The 22094-nt window shown below is 45.8% G+C and overlaps 1 protein-coding gene across 1 annotated transcript in view; it reads left to right on the forward strand.

Annotated features, from left to right (window-relative positions):
* Positions 1-22094, forward strand: part of ATP6V1C1 (ATPase H+ transporting V1 subunit C1) — a 484611-nt gene that overhangs the window by 84633 nt on the left and 377884 nt on the right. The window lies entirely within an intron of this gene.

Consider the following 22094-nt stretch of genomic DNA (forward strand, 5'->3'; position numbering starts at 1 on the left):
CATGACCTTTGGCTTTTCCATTGCCCTTCCAAAGATCCTTTGTTTGATGGTAAGATTTTAACTATGGGGTCATCCAGCCAGCTTTCAATTAGATGGGGAGTTTAAAGTGTCATCCCTGAAGTGATGTTACGATTGCAAGCAAGCTGTCGGTGCTCATTGGATTTTTAGGGCAGGAAGAGATTAGTTGAGTTTTGCAGGTGGGAAGATCAAGTCTTTATGTGCTCTAAAAATGGTTTTAGTGTTTGTGGAAGTAGACTTAGTTGGAAGAGAAGAAATTAACTTAACCGTGATCAGTCCACTTGTCATGAGATTTTCGGGTCACTATGGGCAGGTTAGGAGGGGCAACTATTGTGTGAAGTGTTATCCTAGATATGTACCTAGGAGCTGAGATTAATTGAAGATTTAGCAATTCTAGTCTGGACAGCAGGAATCTGATAATGGACAATTCAAGATCATCAAACTAACTATTGAAGACTTTAGTTATGCAGAGGTTAGGATGCTTTCAGAAGGTCTTGGCGATAAATTCTAGGAATAGGTCATCAGTGGATGGCATGTTGGAGATCTGTAGACTAAAAGAAATGAGAACCTGAAGTATGGATGACAAGAGACACATTATGAAGCAGTATAATCTACATTAAATTTTTGTAGGTAAAGTTGTTCTGTGGGCAATGGCTAGACCTCCTCCACACTTCTTAGTGGGGCTAATTCTCTTGGAAATATAGTACTTGAGTATAGCATCTGATAGAGACTACTAGCCGCAGATTCCTTCACTCAGAATTATCCCCCAGCGTGAGACTGGATCCGGAAACTTAACCACGGCATCCCTGCGCGCCGGGGGTGGGCAGCATCCCGCGACTCCGCCCAGGCGTCGTCCGTGTACATGACATCAGCAAGGTCACCTAAGGCCCGCCCCGGCGCGCCTACGTCAGTTTTTTTCCTTTTCCGCGTGCAACGCGGATCCGTTCTTGCTACAGACCTGTTTGGGCACTCTTTTTTTCTTTCCATTGTCCCTTCTTTTTGTGGAACAGTGTACGAATGCCTTAGGGCTTAAAGACATGCATGTCGTGTGGGCGTCTTATGTCAGCAACGGACCCTCACCTCATTTGTATGTGGTATTTGGGGGAGGATCACGGCACCACTGATTTTGCGGCATGCCAACAGTTGAAGCCGAAGTTGCGGCGTAAGCGCCGGATGAAACTTCTCTCGGGGCATCTCTCCAGGTCGACGTCCTCCCCTCGGTCTGCTTCGGCGGACGGCTTCAGATACGGCCGTGGTCGTCCTCCTCGCCCTTCTCCGATGTCATGTGAGCGTCACTCCCCGGTGGGTATGTGTCGCAGTTTGTCCCCGGGGGCTGGATCCCTTTCCGTGCGCGGGGCCCTCCGCTGCGGCGCCGCCAGCTTCGGCGTCGACTGGTTCGGATCCAGGCTTGGAGGAAGTGGTACTGTTGGGTGAGGCTCCTCCGGGGCACCTCCTTCAGGCCACGGCATCTCTGCCTCGCCGCAGACTCCCGCGGGAGTCCCTGTGGTGTCGCGGGAGGTCGCCGGGGCTCGAGTCGCATCCCTGAGCCCCTCTCGGTCCTTTGACAAGGTGGTCCTGTCTAAGGCCGAGGTGTCGCCGCTACGGCGCCGGCAGCAGCTGGACCGTGCGGAGCCACAGGGGTCGGTGTATCCTCCTCGTCCCACTCCGGGTCGTGGCTGGGTGGGGACCCCTTGTCCCTCTTCGGGACCCTCTCGTCCCTCCCCACGGGAGGCTGCCACGTCGGAGGTTGAATCGTCCCTGGCGCAGCCACATGGGTTGCCAGACTATCTCCGCCGCATTCCGGGCCGTGGCTGGGGAAGACTTCTTGTCACTCCCCAGGCCCTTCTGGTTTCTCCGGTCAGTCGGCTGCCTCGGTGGGGATCGAGCTGGCGTCGCTCCGGGGCCAGTTCGATTCTGGTTCCACTCCGGTCCCCGATGCGGTGTGATTTGGAGGCACCCTGTCCGGCTACGCCGGATGGTGCTACGTTCTGCCTCAGGCGGCGGACTCTATGGCTCCGCGCGATTCATCTTCGGATGCTCCGTCTTCTCCGGAGTCAGGCTGTATATTGGTGTTGTCCTCTCCGGAGACTGGTCGCCATGTGGTATCTTTTTCACTGGTGTCGTTAAAGGGCGGCTCCCCGCCTTTCCTGAGGCAGAGGTGTTCGTCGGAAGAGCGGCAGGTCCCTCATTCCTCGGCTCCTTTTGACTTCCAGGTCTGGCCCTTGCCTGTCCCGCTTGGCTTCGGGGACGGCCGTCTTAGTTTGCAGCCGTCGCCCAGGGAGGAGCTGTTTTCTCCACCGTGGGGCCCTACAGAGGCGGGTATGGCCTTTGCTCATGCAGTGTCCTCGGCTGTGGGCATCCTGAGCATGGGTGACCCGGTTGCTCATTTTCCGGTGGACCATCTTTTGGAGGTTCTCCACCAGGGCTCTGGTGGAGGGAAATCTTGCTTCCCTTTGAGGGTTCGCTCCTTTCTTCCTTAACAGGGGCTTGGAGGCGTCCTGCCTCAGGGGATCCGATGCCTCAGCATCTTCTGCACCGGCACCTTCCGGCGTCGCGTGACCTGGCGTGTCTTTCCCTTCACCCCTCTGCCACCAGTCTGCTTTTGAGGACCTCTTTTCCCTCCCTGCCGCTACTGTTGACTCTGCCATCTCAAGAGGCTCGTTGGCTGGACTCTTGGGGGCGCAACATGTTCGCCTCGACCAGCGCTGCCCTGGGGGCCCTTAACACCTTGTGTGTTCTGGCTGGGGCCTCCTCAGGTTTGTGGTACTTGGCTGAGTCTCTGGGATCCTCCGCGTCTCAGGAGAATGTTCAGGTGGTTTTACGGCATCATGCATTGGATGGTCGGGAGCTTGCGGCGTTTTATTCTCCGCTCCGTTCTGGATATCTCAGAGTTGCTGGGCCGGGCCATGGCTTCCTCAGTCGCTCTCTGTTGCCATGCTTGGCTTCGGGACGGAGTGTTCCTCGAGAATATTCGGGAGCGACTCATTGACCTTCTGTTTGATGGCAGCCTGTTGTTCCATGCCCCAGCTGACTCCGCTATCCAAAGGTTCCTGGCAGGGCTTGTAGTGTAGTTCCTAGTTTCCCACTAGGCCCTGCGCATTGGAATAACATAAACAGTAGTATCGACGTGGAACTGCTTATATTCCAGGCCTCCACTGACTATGCTAAACTTAATTGGGTTGTGTTACCAACTAGCTCAGAGGTCACTGGAAACTTTCTTCTCTGCATAGGGAGTGATCAGCTTCCTTGGCACAGACAAGAAGGGATTCAGTTTTCCAACAACCGTGCAACATGACAACTTTGCTCCTCAGATCAAGAGTCGATCTCTAGGGTCGTGTGAAACAATAGACACAGATTTCACTCAGTCAGTCTAGTGCAGTTTACTTTCACGAGATGTAGAGAATAGAGAGACGGGCGTTTATCAATAAAGGGTTAACATTTATTGAACAGTCTTTCTTCTCGTACAAGAGAAATGTATTGCCACAATTGCAATAATTGTTATTATAAAAAGTACGTACAGTAAGATAAGTATTGCGAAATAGAACTGTAAAAGCATTGATATGGTTTCTTAGCCATACAATGGTTTAAAAGTAATAAAACATATATACAGTCATATATACATTAGGCTAACATACTCAACTGGTGCTTCTAACTAAGCCTACCCCAGTGTGCCTGACCTAAGCCTAACACGTGAAAAGGGGAGCAAGTAAGTAGCTTTAAGTTAAGTTGGTTTTGCCAAGGTTTGTTTCAAGAATTCTCGTCTAAGGGTTTAGTCAACACCATACCTCTGAATAGAATGATGGAGGATTGGTATCTCCTTCAGGGGTCTCTCTCGATATCCCAGTCACCCGCGAGGGTAAACCGGAAGCGCCGGGACTGGATTTCTCTGCACGAGAAAGGCAGCGGCTCTCTTCAGCGCGTCGAGGAAGGAGGGGTGACAGCGTCCGCGGGCAGCTGGAATCTGCTGGATGTCTTCGCAGAGGACGGCTGTTCAGCTCCTTAAGCGTACTACACCATAGGTCGCGCTTTAGCGGCGATAATGGTAATCAGCAGCTTCACCACCAAAGGATAGCAGGCTGCAGCGACAGAGTGCTAGATTTTACCAACACAGGGTCATGCAGGCAGCTGGCATCAGCAACAGGCAACGAACTCACATTGCTTAAGGCAACGTTGGTAATATTTATACCTGACAGGTGCCGGGTTTGACGCAAGTTTGCTGGACATAAGACGTCAATTAAAGATGTCACTAGGAAGTGACAGTTATCAGTTGCTCATTAGAGTTCCATTACTAATCAAAACATAGCAAGCGGGGATTTCCAGGTTTGCTAAGTTTTTATCTTGTTGAAGAACTCGGAGTGTTATCTAGGAATATCAGATAGTGACTGCTGCTCTGTCATTGCACTAATTGGTCGCAAAGGAAGTAGCAGAGAGTCATGCTGGAATGTGGCTCTGTTCGTGTGAGGCCAGAGATGACTTTTCAGAAAATCGCACTTGAACGGTTATGCCAATATAGGGAATAAATGGATTTATAGCCGAATAGGGGCATAAGGTCACAGTATCGATCAGGAACCTAGATAAGCACGCAACACCCACTCCACGTTTTCATGTCCATCAAAATTACTAAAACTAAGCAATAAGATGCATGTGTAACATTGCCCACCCCAAAATACATAAATGCATTCGAAATAGGCGTACTTGTAATACATGGAATTTAGGTACTGTACGTTTTTTAAAGCATATTAATCATTCAAAAAATGATTGCATATGAAGTCAATGAACGATTATGCAAAAGGAATTACACATGAAGTATCTCTGACAGAAGAAAGGCGAGATAAATCATCACATAAAAATGCATTGTAATAACATGTGTGCTAGAGGCTGGTGTTATGATGTTATGTCTCTAGATGTGCTTAGAAATAGAAGTGTGAAGCTTCTGTTCTCTAAGAATAGTTTTTACGTTAAGCAAAGAATTATTCGTGCCAAAAAGAGAGGGTCAATATTTAAAAAAAATTGTCCAATTCAAAGAAAAATAGATTTCCAAAGCACTTGGCAGTTTTTGTTGATCAAAACTGAAGGCCGAATTCAGAGTTCATGGGAACGCTGTGTGTCGGAAAGCTTCTCAAAAGTTATTGTTTCTCTATGGGTGAGAACATCGTATCAGACAGGCTCTCAAAGAATTGGTCTACAAAATCAGGTGATAGTTCAACCAAATTAGATAGCGCTGTAACTTGGCAGGTGTGAGAATGATTGCTGTCATCGAAGGCAGGACCAGCAATGCCCACAGAACGTTGTACCTGGATGATGTTGCTTTTGTCACTCGCTCCACTGTTACCACTTGGCTGTAGTACAGGAGTCTCCACAAATGCCGTCATCAGGATTGGTAGCCGCTGGGGACAACACAATGCGTGAGCCGTTATTGGACTGAGCAAAGTATCGACGTCCATTGGTACTGCTGATGGAAGTGAAAGACAGATGTCCAACACGCATTCATCGCCGCAAAGCATACACCGTAGCACAGGTAAAATGCAATTTTGCCATATCGGTCTGAATGAAAGGAACCAGGTCATGTTTAGATCTCTCAGCCTGGCCAATCCGAGGACGTTAGTTATCCTGTCCCTGTAGCGCATTGCTAGGATTGTCTCTTCCATTCCCATGGGAGCTATGTCTGAGCCGAGGCTTGCCATAACGTAGCAGGAGGGTCAAAAATAGAATCCCTGCGACGAGTCCCAAAAATAGTGGTATGCCGCCAAAAAATGGAGTGCACAAAATTAGGAAAGATTCCCAAAATTGCCTGGAAGGGTGTTAGCAGTCCCGTAAAGACTGTCTTAAATATGCCTGGGATGCTTGTAGCACTAGACATGTTAAGGAGTTGGCTGAACATTTCTACGAAATGCACGGGGCAATTTGTTGATAAAAGGTCATGAACCTCAGTAGCCGTCCTTGCGACTAGAAGATCATACGTCTCTTTAGATGACGTTATAGGCACGGTTGTCTGTAAAAGCACAGATTTCATTTTGCTTAATGTATCAATTCGTATAGAATAGAGATTCAGACGAGGCCAGAGGGGAGTCACTATGTCTGGAGGCCCGCTCGGGAACAATGCTTGCATACAACATTTGACCATGGACGTAACTTGTACTAGATAACTTTTCCCTGGCGCGAGGCCACAACACCTGTGATTTGTTCTAAGAATGTAACTCCCGTTCGCGAGTTGCATAAAGAAGGGCTCTATCTGAGTTGCAGGTGTGACTAGCTGGTGGCATGAAAGGTTGTTTGAATTTCCATCACATGCTCCGTGTAAATTAATACCCTGACACAAAAGTATACCGCTTAGTGAATGTTTACAGTTGTTACCACTAAGAAATACATTTTTGTCACTGTCACTATAGCAAGAATGAGTGTATGGTAATTTCCATTCGGATTTTACATATCCTTTACCCAATTGTTCATACTGGCCAGCAGGTATGTACTTAAGGCACTTTTTAAATCGGAAAGTTGTTATCGGAATTGTGATAATTCCGTGTATTATCCATTCAATGACAGGACTCTCTGACATTGTCAATGGTAATCTCTCGAGTTTTTCGATGCTCAGAATTGTATAGTCTGCTCCTTTCTGTGCCAAACTGATCTGTTTATCAGTAAGGTTAAAACTGGAAAATAATGACGTTGTGTTGATTAAACGCCAAGGCACATAGCCTGAACGAAGATTTTGCAGCGTCCAGCCTAGTTCTATAATAGAGCGTAATTGAGACTGGCCATGTTGTAACATAAGCAAATCTCTGTCTATCACATCAAAGGCAGAGGATACAATATTGTCCAAAGAATATATTCTGGAAGACAGAGTCGTTAACCCATTGTCTACCACAGAAAGTGATTTCTCCAAATTAATACAATCAATTTCTCGTATTTTTTCAGCAGTTTCAATTTGCTTTACTTTCCAAGCCTCGTTGTAAGCAGCATAGATACTGGTCGCTATGAAACGCTTCTGACGCTGTTTGCGTGGTCCAAGAATGAAATCGCGCAAATCAGCACCATCTTTTAGCAAAGACAAGTGTTGCTTAATTTCAGCTAGTGTGGATGAAGTTAGCCATTCAAGGCAGAGTTTCCCTACACTGTATGTTGTTATAATCCCTGGATGCTGTCTCTGGGAATATCTCGAGTCTAATCTGGTCATTTTTAACCCCTGTGTTTTATTCAGGAATCTATCTTGACAGCTATTTGTGTCTGTAGGCCAGATTAACCACTTTTTCCAATCAGGATGTGTTCTGTTGAAATGTAAAATTTGTGATACGTCTAACTCAATATCAGCGGTTGCATTTTCTGGTATTGGCTTTGGAATAGACGGTCTTTTAAGGTCTTTGATCTTAGCTAGGCCAAGACAAGATGTTTGGTGTATTGTGTCATTTAAAAACAACATTTGTTCTGGTATCATGCAGGTTCTAAATAGTGCTTCTATGCCTTGCACCTGCCAATCTTTTGTACCCCAAATTGTTTTCGTTTCAATATTATTTTTCCAATAATCAAAACCAAATGTCATCATTTTGTCATAAAATGCTTCTGAATATATAAATTTAGAATTTGTCAGCATTGTTTTCATTCCTGTTTTATCTAACAGTTTGTAATAAAACGTTTCTGCATTACTGGTGTTAAACCCTGAGAAGTATTTGAATTTCTCAAAAAATGCTTTAGAACTGCTTTTAGGTGGTGTAGCACAATGTTCCCATTGATTATACATAAAAACATTTCTAGGCTGTGCAGATTTATGCAAGTAATGATCCCCATAATGGGTGTAACAGAATAACTGCTCATAACTAGATGAACCTTGTAAATAATCATGATCTGTGAATCTAGCTGACATTACTAAATCAGACATCATGTCATTAATACTGTTAAAGTCCCAATCATCAGAGAATGTACTTGGTGTCACAAAGTCACTTAAGGAAACCTTTAGTTGATGAGGATACTTCAGGATTTCGACCGGACCATAGATCTCATAGTCTGTTTTCTCCCATACTACCCCACCAGGTATTGGAATTGCTGTGACATTTACTGTTGACAGTTCTCTTTTCTTCACGTGGGATGATCTGTGTGGTTTCAGGACTAGGTTGATGTTCTGACTTGCTGTGTCCATTGTAATATATTTTCCTTCAATGAATTTTCCCAAACACAGTACCATGATGAGCCAAAGCAGGAGGAAAAATACACCTAGACCAAACCAGAACTCTAGCCAAGGGGAAATAAGGTAGATTTCCTTCAGTTGATGAAAGAGTTCCGTTGCTTTTTCTTTAAAAGACTTTTTTGTTTCTGGCATCACTTCGGGGTCGTTAAAATCTTCAGAGAAGTTGTCGAAGTTGATGAAATAACCAGAGGCAGTTCTGTCAATTGATGGGATTGTTCTTTCAATCTGTCTATCGGTAGCACTTTCTGATGCCACATCATTGTAGACTGGTGTTGTTTCTTGACGAACTGTTTCAATCTGTGTTTCAAGAGGCACGAGTTCCATGGCATTATTGCATAGTCCTTCATTGTGCACTGCAGGCTGATCGAATGTGATTAGTCTTTCAGTTTGAACCTCTTGGATTGTTGCAAGTTTGGGTATTCTGTTGTTTCTTGGGAGTCCACTGGGCCTACTGTTGATTATAGGCCACATGCTTGTGGTTTTACCAGATCGATAGACACGACTCTGTTCTCCTTTTTACCAGCAAGGGGCGGTAGCACAACTGATCTTGTTCCGGTGACTGCTAAGACAGGTACTGCTTTTCTGTAAGAAGGCCCAAATTCCTTCTTAACCGCGATCTTTTCTCTGACTAGATCCCCAATCTTTGGAATCCAGACAGGCCTTGCTGGGGCTGTTGCGGGTGGTGCCTCGTCAGTGGTACTTGGCTGTTGCTTTAACTTTATGTTGCTTAAGGATTTTCTTGTTTCATTCAGTTCCTGTAAAACAGCCAAACGGTCTTTTACATCAAAGTCTGTTGTTTTTTCTTGTACCACTGACATCTGACTATCGAGGTCCTGAACGCTCATTCTAATTCCGAACAATAGTTCGTATGGGCTGAAACCTTTTAGAGAATTTCTTGGCATGTTGTTAAGACTAGTCTGGACACTTATTAAATGTTTGACCCACCCAGCGCCTGAACCTAATACCTTCGCTGTTATAGATTGCTTTATGTCCCGTTTTTTTCTTTCTACCACACTATTCCCTTCGGGGTGCGACGGACAAGAATACCGCAACCCAATTCCCATGCTGGCCATGGCCTCCTTATAGGCTCGAGAGCTGAAAGCAGGACCCTGGTCAGAATGGAACGTGGTAATTGCGTATGTGCCGATAAAGACTCGCAAATCTTTTATAACCGTTCTAGCGTCAGCCGAGTGCTGGGGCCACATTTTTTAAGTGCTTTTCGTCTTAACTATTAATAGGACGCAGGATGGGGTGTAGGCAGCGTTACGCTCTTTTTGACTGGTAGCCGGTAGCAAGGTTCGCTACTGCGATCCCTATTACAGTTTTCACAGTTGTTTGCATATATTTGGTGTTCTACACTCATTCCCGGCCACCAGAATACTGATTGTAATTCAGTCAGTGATTCCTTGATCTCTCTGTGCCATAGACCCAAACCCATGTGTGCGTCTGCTATTAAAAATATTCTCCTGTTCATGTTTGGAATTACTCTATCCCCCACTCCAGGGATTCGAGCAAAAGGAACGGAGTTTGCATCGATTTATGTATGCATAATTGAGTGGATAGTTTACGGGTAGTGCTGCACAGTCGCCTTTTACGGTCGTTTTTACTGCCAGCATGATTTCCCCGTCTATGTATTTATCTGTACGCTTTTTTGTGGCTACGGAAGCCGGTTTAGTTGCTTCCGCTATGGCTGTATTAGCCAATGAATTCCCTGCAACGTGAACGCCATCACGTCGAAGACTCTGTGCGTGAATCACGTGAGTCTTTTGTAGTTCTTTGTGTAAAAGAGCTACCTCGTTCCAGAGCTTTTTATGCTTTATTGTGGCACCTGTGTCATCTTTGTAGTCGTTTTCGATCCAACTCTGCAGTTTGTTATTGTAAGAATTGACGCAAAAATGAGAATCGCACACTATAAGTGTGGGGAATTCGCGTTCTGCATTTTCGAGGGCCATCTTTAAAGATCTGATTTCAGTTCTTTGAGCCGAACAGTACTTTACTGATTCGGTTTTTGTTATTTTCGGTCTGAATTTACCGCACAGCCAACGACCTTTAATGATCGCACATGCTGCATCGTAGGATTTTCTCTCTACGTTGAAATGCTGTACAAAGCTATCTGTATAGATTATACAGGCGTATTGTGGGAGAGGCAGGATTTCGATTGGCAGAGGATATTCTTCTTCATATTCTAAATCATTCAGTTCTTCAAATTGCGGGGCGAAATAGTATTTCACATCTTCCGCTCCTAGAGAATCTATGTACTGTATCCATTTCGGATCCAGTGACACTGTAGGCAGGTTTACTGGGCTGAATAGCGCCTCGAAGGCGGATTCCGCTGTAAGGATATTAATCCGTTTGCTGTGTGCTAGTTCTCTTTCATTTGCTAATGCGATTTGCACTGCGTTCACAGTTCTTTCTGTGTGACTGAATGCTTTTTCTGCTTGTGTGTACAAGTGAGATTTAATTGAAATTGGTACCTTTTCTCCCTCATTAGAGGTTAGGTACGTGAATCCGCATCTTCCTGGGATGACTCGGATTACAAGATCGATCGTGTTGTCACGTGTATCTAATTTTGTTTTTGCTAACATGTCCGTTTGCAGTGATCTCAAAATTTCTGTGTGTTTTTGAGTCCAATTGATTTGTTTTAAATCAGGTTTTATTAGTTCGTAGAGAGGTTTAACCCTCTCTGCGTAATTTTGTATGTAAGTTCTTCCGAAATTCAGAAAACCTAGTATTGATTGTAAATTCTTCAGCGTTTTTGGAGCTTGGAGTACAGCGCACTTCTCTAAGAAGTTGTCCGCTAGGCTTTTCCCTTCACTCGATAATTCGTACCCTAAGAACAGTACTGTCAGATGGGCAATTCGGGACTTTTTAAAGTTGAATTTGTAACCCTCTGCTGCGAACCCAAGTATAATGGTGTTCACTCTTTTCAAGTGAGTATCCAAGTCGTCGTCTGTGAGATAAATATCATCTACGTAAGATAATGCTTCATCATCATAGATTTGTAGTAACTCTGTTACCCTAGCTGAGAATAGTCCTGGGCTGTTCTTGAACCCCTGTGGGAGTCGACAGAATTTTTTCTGTGACCCAAATGCTGAGAAAGCGGTCAAATATCTGCTTTCTGGTGCAATGTTTTGACAAAAGAAACCATTAGAAATGTCTAATGTCGTTTTGTATTTTTTCCTAACTATGTTATTCATTAGGGCTGCACTATGCGAGTTTTGTACTGCAAAGGTTTTGCAACATGTATTAAGATGTCTGTAGTCCAAAACTAGACGATATGAATTGTCTGGCTTGGAGACAGGAAACAAAGGATTGTTCATTTGAGAGGTGCATGTTTCAATCACCCCCTGGTACTCAAGTTGATCTAAGATCTCCCTGACCTGTTTTTTAGCTTCTTGCTTTATGGGATACTGCCGTTGGGCAGTTGGTTCACTTTTTAATTGGATTTTGTGAGGCGGTGAATCCTCATCCCATCCTACATGATTTTTATATAATGCAGGTGCCTGGGCCACTGCCCATTTCCTTGCATATGTATATTTTTTGTGAATCGGAATGTGATTCGAGAAGGCAGGCATAATCACTTCTTCGCCACGAGGGCACTCCCTGACAAACTCTGGGGCCCAATCTTTTTCAGCTAACAGAATATCATAGCCTTTTGAGAGCTTATCCCAAAATAGACCCTTAATTTTCCTAGTCTTATCACCCTCTATACGCAAAGTTATTTCGTATATTTTATGGGGCTCGCTAAGTCTGGCGTCGGCAGTTTCAACCTGAATGTATTCATTCGTGTCCACTGTCTCCAGATGACTCATCAAGATCTTGCGCGCTATACTGATTTCTGCTGCACTGTCCAACATTGTCAATGCCCACTCCCCGTTTTTCAACTGTGTCCTCAGTATTCTCGGCATGGTTGATTACTCTAATACTGGCTACCTTCTTTTTCTGAAATTGAGATTTCTTATTTTGAGCAGGTTCCTTGTCTTTGGACTTGGTGTGCTCTCCTGGGTCTGACCGTCCTCTTCTTTCCGAATTCTGTGGAGAAGATCGAGAGGGACGTGTATCAATACTTTGATATCTATCAGGTTTTTTCAGATTATCCCTATTTCTAAGGTTATATCTTTTCTCAGAGGGCTCCCGTTGGGGAGACTGGCGTTCTCGAGTCGGAGTTCTTTCCCTCCGTCGAGGAGACCTTCCTCTGGACTGGAAAACTTTTTCCTTGGGAGTGGATTGTTTATTTCCATCCCAGCTCTTTTTAGGAGTGTTTGAATTATTTTTAATAAATAATTTTTCAGGATTTTCGAGCAGTTGGGGCTTAACTGGTTTCCCACCCAAGCTGTCTCTACCTAATTCTTCATAGCATTTTTCTATGATTTTTGCAAGCTCAACAGGATCTTTTATATCTGTTTCCCTCAACTTCTGGCGGATCGCCACAGATGCTGCTTCTCCCTTTATGTTGGCTAATAATATAGCCGTGACCTGCTTGAAATCTTTCAGTAATTTCATACCTAGATTTAAAGCGGGCTCTGGACCGAATTCATTTTGAATCTGTTTTAGCACTTCTGGTATTACCGCCATAGACGGAACACCGTGTGTTTTTGTGTAAATGGAAGCAAAGACTGTACCCCAAGTGTCACAGTCCTCCACGTGTGATGCGATTCCCATAGGAAGGCAGATGGTCAAGATTCTGTGTTTCTCAATAGGGGTAGTATCAGGAAATACTGCCTCTATTTGAGTGATTTTCTGGGCTAACCAGAAAGGAATTTGTTCCCGTTTTACGGGTGTTTTACCAAGACATGACTGTATGTTCTGTGGTGTAATTTTATTTGTGTTCCCCTGATGAGGGGTCAGCTGGTGTGAATTAACAGCTGGCTGGACTGTTGCAGTCCGCATTACATATTGGACTAATTGCCTATGTATTTTAATTAATGTTTTGAGCTGTGCTAACAACTCTTCCTTAGATATGTTTGCAATGTCAGGATGTGGTGTGTAGCTGGCTAGAACCGGCCACGTGGCTCCTGGTCTACCTAGTGGACCAAGCCTAGTTATGTGATCATTATGTTTTAGGGCGCCATTAAACCAGAGCAGGTGCTCTTGAAATTTAAGTGGAATTTCAATCTCCTCGAAAGGAGCGTACTCTTCCGGAGGTTTCTCTATTTTGTAATAGTGAAACTCTTGTGTTATAGCGTTTACCGCTGGAAAGTTTATCCATGAATAGAATACCTCTGTCTGCCGATACTCGTGAGCCTCTATCACGAAAATTACTGTACCACCTTGAGGTGTCAGTCCGTTTTCTATAAGTTTTAAAGTTATAGATCTTCTTAACTGGACCGGGATGATAATAGCACCCGGGTCTGTGTATTCAGGACCTTGCTGAGTCGCATCTGCTGCGGCCCCAGTAGTTCCGTTATTTTCTACTGACATTGTATAAATGCAGGTTTTGCAGAGTAGGTCTCCAAGGAGACAAAGATTAGGTGCACAATATTTTGGAACACTGTATCCTTCAACGTTGAATAAACCAGAGCTTTACATAGGAATCTCTTCCTACTAAGGTCGGGCGGATTTTAACCTTTCACCCACTCCAGACGTCTATTGGAGTATTTACGGGAGAAAGGGGTCTGTGAAATATGCACGACTGAGTTAATCTAATAGTCTTGCGTTAGTTTATCGCCTTACCAAACGGTTGGGCGCCATGTAGTGTAGTTCCTAGTTTCCCACTAGGCCCTGCGCATTGGAATAACATAAACAGTAGTATCGACGTGGAACTGCTTATATTCCAGGCCTCCACTGACTATGCTAAACTTGATTGGGTTGTGTTACCAACTAGCTCAGAGGTCACTGGAAACTTTCTTCTCTGCATAGGGAGTGATCAGCTTCCTTGGCACAGACAAGAAGGGATTCAGTTTTCCAACAACCGTGCAACATGACAACTATGCTCCTCAGATCAAGAGTCGATCTCTAGGGTCGTGTGAAACAATAGACACAGATTTCACTCAGTCAGTCTAGTGCGGTTTACTTTCACGAGATGTAGAGAATAGAGAGACGGGCGTTTATCAATAAAGGGTTAACATTTATTGAACAGTCTTTCTTCTCGTACAAGAGAAATGTATTGCCACAATTGCAATAATTGTTATTATAAAAAGTACGTACAGTAAGATAAGTATTGCGAAATAGAACTGTAAAAGCATTGATATGGTTTCTTAGCCATACAATGGTTTAAAAGTAATAAAACATATATACAGTCATATATACATTAGGCTAACATACTCAACTGGTGCTTCTAACTAAGCCTACCCCAGTGTGCCTGACCTAAGCCTAACACGTGAAAAGGGGAGCAAGTAAGTAGCTTTAAGTTAAGTTGGTTTTGCCAAGGTTTGTTTCAAGAATTCTCGTCTAAGGGTTTAGTCAACACCATACCTCTGAATAGAATGATGGAGGATTGGTATCTCCTTCAGGGGTCTCTCTCGATATCCCAGTCACCCGCGAGGGTAAACCGGAAGCGCCGGGACTGGATTTCTCTGCACGAGAAAGGCAGCGGCTCTCTTCAGCGCGTCGAGGAAGGAGGGGTGACAGCGTCCGCGGGCAGCTGGAATCTGCTGGATGTCTTCGCAGAGGACGGCTGTTCAGCTCCTTAAGCGTACTGCACCATAGGTCGCGCTTTAGCGGCGATAATGGTAATCAGCAGCTTCACCACCAAAGGATAGCAGGCTGCAGCGACAGAGTGCTAGATTTTACCAACACAGGGTCATGCAGGCAGCTGGCATCAGCAACAGGCAACGAACTCACATTGCTTAAGGCAACGTTGGTAATATTTATACCTGACAGGTGCCGGGTTTGACGCAAGTTTGCTGGACATAAGACGTCAATTAAAGATGTCACTAGGAAGTGACAGTTATCAGTTGCTCATTAGAGTTCCATTACTAATCAAAACATAGCAAGCGGGGATTTCCAGGTTTGCTAAGTTTTTATCTTGTTGAAGAACTCGGAGTGTTATCTAGGAATATCAGATAGTGACTGCTGCTCTGTCATTGCACTAATTGGTCGCAAAGGAAGTAGCAGAGAGTCATGCTGGAATGTGGCTCTGTTCGTGTGAGGCCAAAGATGACTTTTCAGAAAATCGCACTTGAACGGTTATGCCAATATAGGGAATAAATGGATTTATAGCCGAATAGGGGCATAAGGTCACAGTATCGATCAGGAACCTAGATAAGCACGCAACAGGCTACGTCCTCCTCCTACCCCTTCGCCTTATCCTCCGCCTCCTCCTTCCCCTCCTCAGTGACTGCTGAGTTTGGCTGGTTCTGGGCCTTCTTAGGCCGCTTTTTCTGACTGAGGAGTGTGTTTTTTGGCCATTTAGTCCTCCTTTGGGACTTTGGCATTGTTGGCTGCTGGACAGCCCTTTTGTTGACTATGTGTGTGTTTTGCTGGAGTTGTTGCGCAGACTTGGCCCTGAGAATAGGCCTTATGCTTTGCTTGGGCTGCTTGTCAAGCCTTCTGCAGGGGTGTTTTTCCCCGTGACCATTTTGTTTTTTCCTCTGCTGCAGAAGTTCTTCCAAAGAGGGTTCCCATGACTTGGGTCTTAACGTACCCTATGTGGGGTAGTGGTAGCTATTATATAGCTTGCGCTCGGCTAGGGAGTTCTGGTCGCCTTCGGGTGCCGGTTCTCCATGGCGTTTCTGTATGTAGCTTTTGCTTCTTGAAGTCGTGTGCTAGGCACCTCTTAGTAGTGTGGCCGGGCATTTTCTCGCCTTCCTACCCCAATCCTTGGGACTGGGGTGATTCAGAGTGCTCCCTTGTCGGGCGTAGACTGCCTGGTCTCCGCGCTGTTCTTCTTGCTTCTGGCAGCTTATGACTGTTGGCGCTGTTCTGGCTTGCCTGTTGCCATCCATCTGGAGGGTGCTCGCCTTCCTTTCCCTCATTTCCTTGGGCTTTTTCTTCTTCTTCCTCCTCTTCCTGTCTTGGCATTGGATGGAAGCTCAGTTGCCTGGTAATAGTGAGGTGCTTTGGCCTCTCTAGCCTTGCCCTTGGTTACTCTGTCGTGAGGGTACGGGCCTCTTCAGTCTTCTTTCTTCCTCCTACACCCTTTGGGGTCGGTGGTGTTCACCTTTTAGGGCTTCCTCTTGCCTGGTGGGGATGCAGTTTCTTATCTGGCCGCAGACCTGGTCCCCTGTGGGCCCTTCTGTTATGTCCAGGCTGGTGGGGTCCTTTCACAGACCATCCTTCCCAGTAGGTATTGCTAGGGTATCTATTCTACGTGTAAGAATCTGCGGCTAGTAGTCTCTATCAGATGTACGAGTTACTTACCTTCGGTAACAATGTATCTGGTAGAGCCGATTCTAGCCGCAGATTCCTTCATGACCCGCCCTTCCTCCCCGTTCTGCGAGGACCCTTGGGTTGGTCTTCGGTACTCGTCTCCCGATGGGGGGGCTGTGTCTCCTGCGAGTACCTGCTTTTGCTTTTGACGGGTGGCTCCGTCTGGTTGCGGTTATTCCTCCTCTTGGTTCCTTGGAGGATGGGGTTATGGTGCTCCTGTGCCCGGCTGCTCTGGCTATTCCAGGGTCAGGGGGGGGGGGGTTCCTTCAATCTCTGTCCTTCCCTGCCTCCCTTCCTCTTGCTACTGAAGGTCCTGGACCCACTGCTAACCTCCGAATAGGGGTCATCTGGCCAGGCCTTGCCCTTGTTCCTCGGGGTGGGTTGCCCTCTATGCTGGGGTGGCTTGGAGGTTGTGTTCCTGTCTGTCTTGGGACTGACTCTCTTTCCTTGTTTTCTGGATAGGGGTGGTGGGCCTGTTACATGTATCATGGCTTTTACACATGTTCCTTGTTTCTGGGGGTAGGCTGTCTATGTACTGGGAGGGTGCCTGCTCAGGGTTCTGCTCTGTTCTTTCTTCTTCCCTGCCTTGGATTCTGCAGTTTTGACACTGCTCCTGGTGGTGGTGTTAGTCACCATTTCCTTCCAAATGTTCTGCTCTTCGCACACTGTTCCCATGCTCCCACAGTTTTTTATCTGGTGGCTCCGCGTTGTGGTGCGGATAAGTTCTCCGAAGAAAACTGATGTAGGCGCGCCGGGGCGGGTCTTATGTGACCTCGCTGACGTCATGTACGCGGACGACGCCTGGGCGGAGTCGCGTGATGCTGCCCCGTCCCGGGCGCGCAGGGATGCTGTGGCAAAAAGTTTCCAGATCCAGTCTCACGCTTGGGGATAATTTTACGTGAAGGAATCTACAGCTAGAATCGTCTCTACCAGATACATCGTTACCGAAGGTAAGTAACTCGTACTTCATGTACGGTTAGCGCCACACCACTTGGCTTCAGTGATGAAGAGTGTTGGGTATAGAGTCTTAAAATAAATTCCTAGTTTGTGCTGGAATCTCCCCTGCTTGATGTACAATTGTGTTCCCTCCTGCCTGCTTGAACTGCATAACTGTCAGTCAGTCAGTCAAACAAGCTTTATTCGACGATTGTCATAAAAGCCGACAGTACAAATAAATATAAATATGAACATATAACAGAGTTAAAATTTGTAGGTACATTACATATAAAATATATATCCATTTTATCATTCTACATTGGTTTAAAATTTAAATTTGGCACCATGAATACATGTTAGTCATTTGACAATCTATTTCTGATGGTCCAGGCCCAGCCTAAGAATTTTGCCACAGCTATATAAACTGTCATAACAGTGCAGGAGCAGATAATTCTAACTGCCACCGACCCCCTGTCGGTGCCCATCAACCTGCACATTTGGCGAAGCCATATTCTCCGGGGGGCTGCATACACTGGGCATTCAAATAGGTGGCCTATGGTTTCCGAGGGCGCTGAACAAGATGGACAAGCAGCCCTGGCTGCCGCAGACCAACTGCTAGTGAATGCCCCAACCAGTAGACTCCCAATTCTCAATTGAAAATACAATTTTCAGTCCAGGGGTTTTAGGATGACATCCCAAAAGGCTTCCAGCTTTGGCGCGTCTTTGATATCCATAAACAATCCAGTCAAAGACCCTGGATCGATAGACCCAAAAGTCCTGGAAGCCACAAACTGCCAGTGCAGATTCTTAAGTGCCTTCTTGGGAGGGAACCTAGTGTTTGTAGGATCCTCCCACAGATCCCGTAAACCCAAATCAATCAAAAGGCACCTAATATGTTTTAGCCACTTGATTTTATGATAGAAATCACTACTAATTATATCAAGTAGGCCCTTTGAATAGGTTTTGAGTTCCGGGGTGGTCCAAATCCTCCTCCAATACAACACTGGGCGTAAAGATGTTATGAGTGCTATTGGGAACATCCCTAAATCGTAAAATAGAGGTTTCAGGGGGGTACTCTGGGGTAATTGTATTAGATTACTTAAAAAAGAATTTTCTGAGATTGACATCCCCCTGAGATTTTCAGTTCCCCACATTTCAACCCCGTATAGGGTGGAACTAACCACTTTACCATTGTAAATCGCCAATACCGGGGATATTGGTTTAGTAAGAGATTTAGTATGTTCTAAACTCAGTGCCCCGATAACTGCCTATGTTTTAGGGTAGCCAGTTCAATTTGCTGTTTCCAGCACAAATTATGCTGAATACAGACACCCAAATAAGTAAAGGCTTGGACCCTTTCCAGAGGCCGCTTGTTCATGATCACAGTACCCTTAAAAGATTTAGAAGCATTAAAAGTCATACATTTTGATTTTTGCACATTTACTTCTAAACCCCGTGCTGTACAAAAGTCTTCAACAAGACTTAGGCCTTTTTGAAGCCCACTTGGAGTTTTTGCAATTAAAAGACAATTGTCGGCAAACATTAAAATGGGCACTTTGGCTCCAGCAATGGTCGGTGCATCGATATTGGAGTCAATTAGGATTTTAGCCACATCATTAATGTATAGGGAAAATAGGGTTGGGGCCAGGACACAGCCCTGTCGTACTCCTGTTTCCACTGGGAACTGTGGGGTAACATTCCCGGGACTCCCCCACCTGATCTGGGCATAGTTTTGTTCATGCAATCTTTTTACCAGAGATAAGAGTCCCTGGCATGCCCATGCCATTGAGGACATACCATAATGTAGAGCGAGGAACCAGGTCAAATGCCGCTCTTAAATCTATAAAAGCGGCATATAGGCTTCCATGACCAATTGTCACTGTCTTCCATTAAAGCATTGCAAAGTGCAGCACCTGGTCGACAGTGCTAATTGAGTTTCTGAACCCTGCCTGCAAGTGTGATAAGATTTTATTGTCACGTTCCCAGTCAAGAATTTTGTTTAAAACCAGCCTGCCAAATATTTTTTGAGATGTATCAATCAGGCTGATTGGCCGATAATTTCCTGGCTGGGACTTGTCCCCTTTTTTATAAACGGGTATAAGAACTTGGTATAGGGGCTCCCCTAGTGATCATGTTTGATAAGAGAAGTAAATAACAACCCCAGGAGATCTTATCTTGCAAAAACAGGTCTGCGGGTATGCCATCGATGCCTGGCGCTCTACCAGGAACCACTTGATCTAGAGTACACTGAACATCTTTGCATAACTGATTCAGGAATTATTTTTTTTTATTTTTTTTTATCCTGTCTCGCACTAATCCGGTGTGTGTGCATTGACCCTCGGCCCGGTCTGATGACATAGGTTCTGGATCTAGTCCTGAAGCTGGAGGGAGCACCAAGTGCCCCCTTCTGTTGACAAGGAACTACCATCATTGTCGCAGTTTCGTGGTGGCCTCTTACAGCATTAATGAATTATAGCAACTGCCCTTTTTTACCTGTGAGAAATGACTGCACATCAACTAGCTCATTCATGTAAAAAATTCAGCTGCTTATGATGAATCTGGAACCCAACATCCTGTGGGTTGTATGCGTGTGTGTGTGTGTGTGTGTGCTCTAGAATTAGTAGTATGCCTTGCACGAATGTTACAAGTTTGCAGGTTCCATTTTAGAAGCCCTCAACCTGGACCATAATAAAAGATGGAGGAGAGGTCGCTTTCACGAGACATCGTTTCTGTATAGCTGGCATCTCCGAGATTGGAGCTGGGAGCACCAGGTGCTAGGAAGAGGAAAGAGGAGACGGGCTTTTATTTTTTTAATTTTTGTTATAAGTGTCAGGGCTTTTCCTGATATATGGGGTTGTAAATGACTGATTGCAGCTGACACTAGGTAGATGGCAGGGACTACAGGGTAGGCCTGCAATATCTATTTTTAGGAGAAGTAGTCTTCTGAAGGGGCTCAGATTCTTGGCTCTCTTCCTGATCTTTGCGAGATGGGGCTTGTAAATGTCTGGGTGCAGCCTGCCCTCATCTATTTATATTCCTGTGGTGGACATTCCAACGGTAGACTGTTGTGCTGGACAGAGCATCCTTGCAGATAAAGACCGGACCTACAAGGTGGACTGTAAAATCCACAGGAAAGGGGAACCAGGCCAAACTGGTTGCAAGAATGCAAGCTTGGAATGCACAGTCCCTTCTGCAAAACTGGAATTAAGATGGGAGCTCAAGACCCATAGTTGTTGTGGTCTCTTCTACAGAGGAGGAGGTACTCCAAGGAGGGGGTTCTCCGCAGAGTACTTGGGCTTATTGCACTGCCAACTCCCCACAGGCGATAAAACATCCTCCAGAGTCTGATCTGGAGAAGTGATTACGGACTCTCCTGGGTGCCAAGACATCTTGTCTGTGAGTGAGAGAAGGAAGCACCAACACTGCAGGAGGAGCGGACCATGGGAGGGCTGCTGTAATTGATCCTAGTGAAGGGTTCATCCAACAGAGATTCTCTAAGCAGGCGCACTGAAGGAATCGCTGTACATCTGAGCTGCCAGGCCCCTGGAGTGGTATGCCCATGTGATGTGTGACCTGTAAGTAGGCTGTGTGCTCCTGGCACTGCTAAGTGTGCTGTTGGTTCAGGACCAGTCCTGAAAACTAATTGTTCTTTAGTTACCCTGGGGGATGCGTTGTGAAGAATCCTGGTTCTCGCCTCACGGCACTGTGTTCCAAAGATAGAGCATGGCTTACGCTTCCCTGATGAATGGTCATCTACCAGTGTGTGGCCAGGGTGCCCAAGAAGAAAGTGCCAAGTACTCACCGGAGCACCAGGGTGGGCCGCAAAGTTAGTCAAGTACCCACCAGAGTGCCAAAGCAAGCCATAATCTGCAGCAGCCACTCATAGGAAGACCACAACAGATGCCTCTACTCCTGCCATAACTCCCTTAGAGCGAAGTGCTGCACAGCTTACAGAGATCTGCTGTATGCCACCTGGAGGCTCCTGCCTATTTGTGAGAAGATCCCGGTACGGCGGGAAGGCCAATGCAACACTGTACTACTTCTAGATTGCCACGTGCCTCTTGGATGCTGCCTGCCTGCTGCTCGTGAGATCCCACTGCTGCTGGAGGTCCGAACTCAGCTATGCGATGTTACTACACACTTGGTGAGACACTAAAAGGGCCTAGGACCGAGTGCTAAAATTACAAAGGAAGGCATGAGCTGCGCCATTAGAACGCTTACCTTCATACCCTGAACCTGCAATTGGGGAGGGGCAGCCTCCCTTGGGCAGTACTCTATAGGCGCTCTGCCTTCATTGAAACCTCTTAGTGGTGGATCATGCAGGCCAACCAACAATGCCTTGGTGTTAAGGGAAAAGAAACAAAGCCTTATCTGTTAACAGCAATGCCACTTGGCTGTGAAAGTTGATGGAGAAGCATTAGCCGATGAAGGCAATGAGTGACTTGATCTCGGGATAGCTATACATAGTTCAGGTTATGCAAAATGAATGTCCTTAAATTAGACATAGTTCAAGAACTTCCATAACCTTTTATCAATAAAGATACAGATTCCATCAGTCATGCTGCTGTCCATGCCCGTAATGCTGAACGTGCACTGTAGAAGTAAGTTATACCTTCACTAAATCAATCCAAGCCAGTCCTTTTCAAGTCAA

The sequence above is a fragment of the Lissotriton vulgaris genome, chromosome 4_1 (assembly GCF_964263255.1).
Source record: "Lissotriton vulgaris chromosome 4_1, aLisVul1.2, whole genome shotgun sequence".
NCBI lineage: Eukaryota > Metazoa > Chordata > Amphibia > Caudata > Salamandridae > Lissotriton > Lissotriton vulgaris.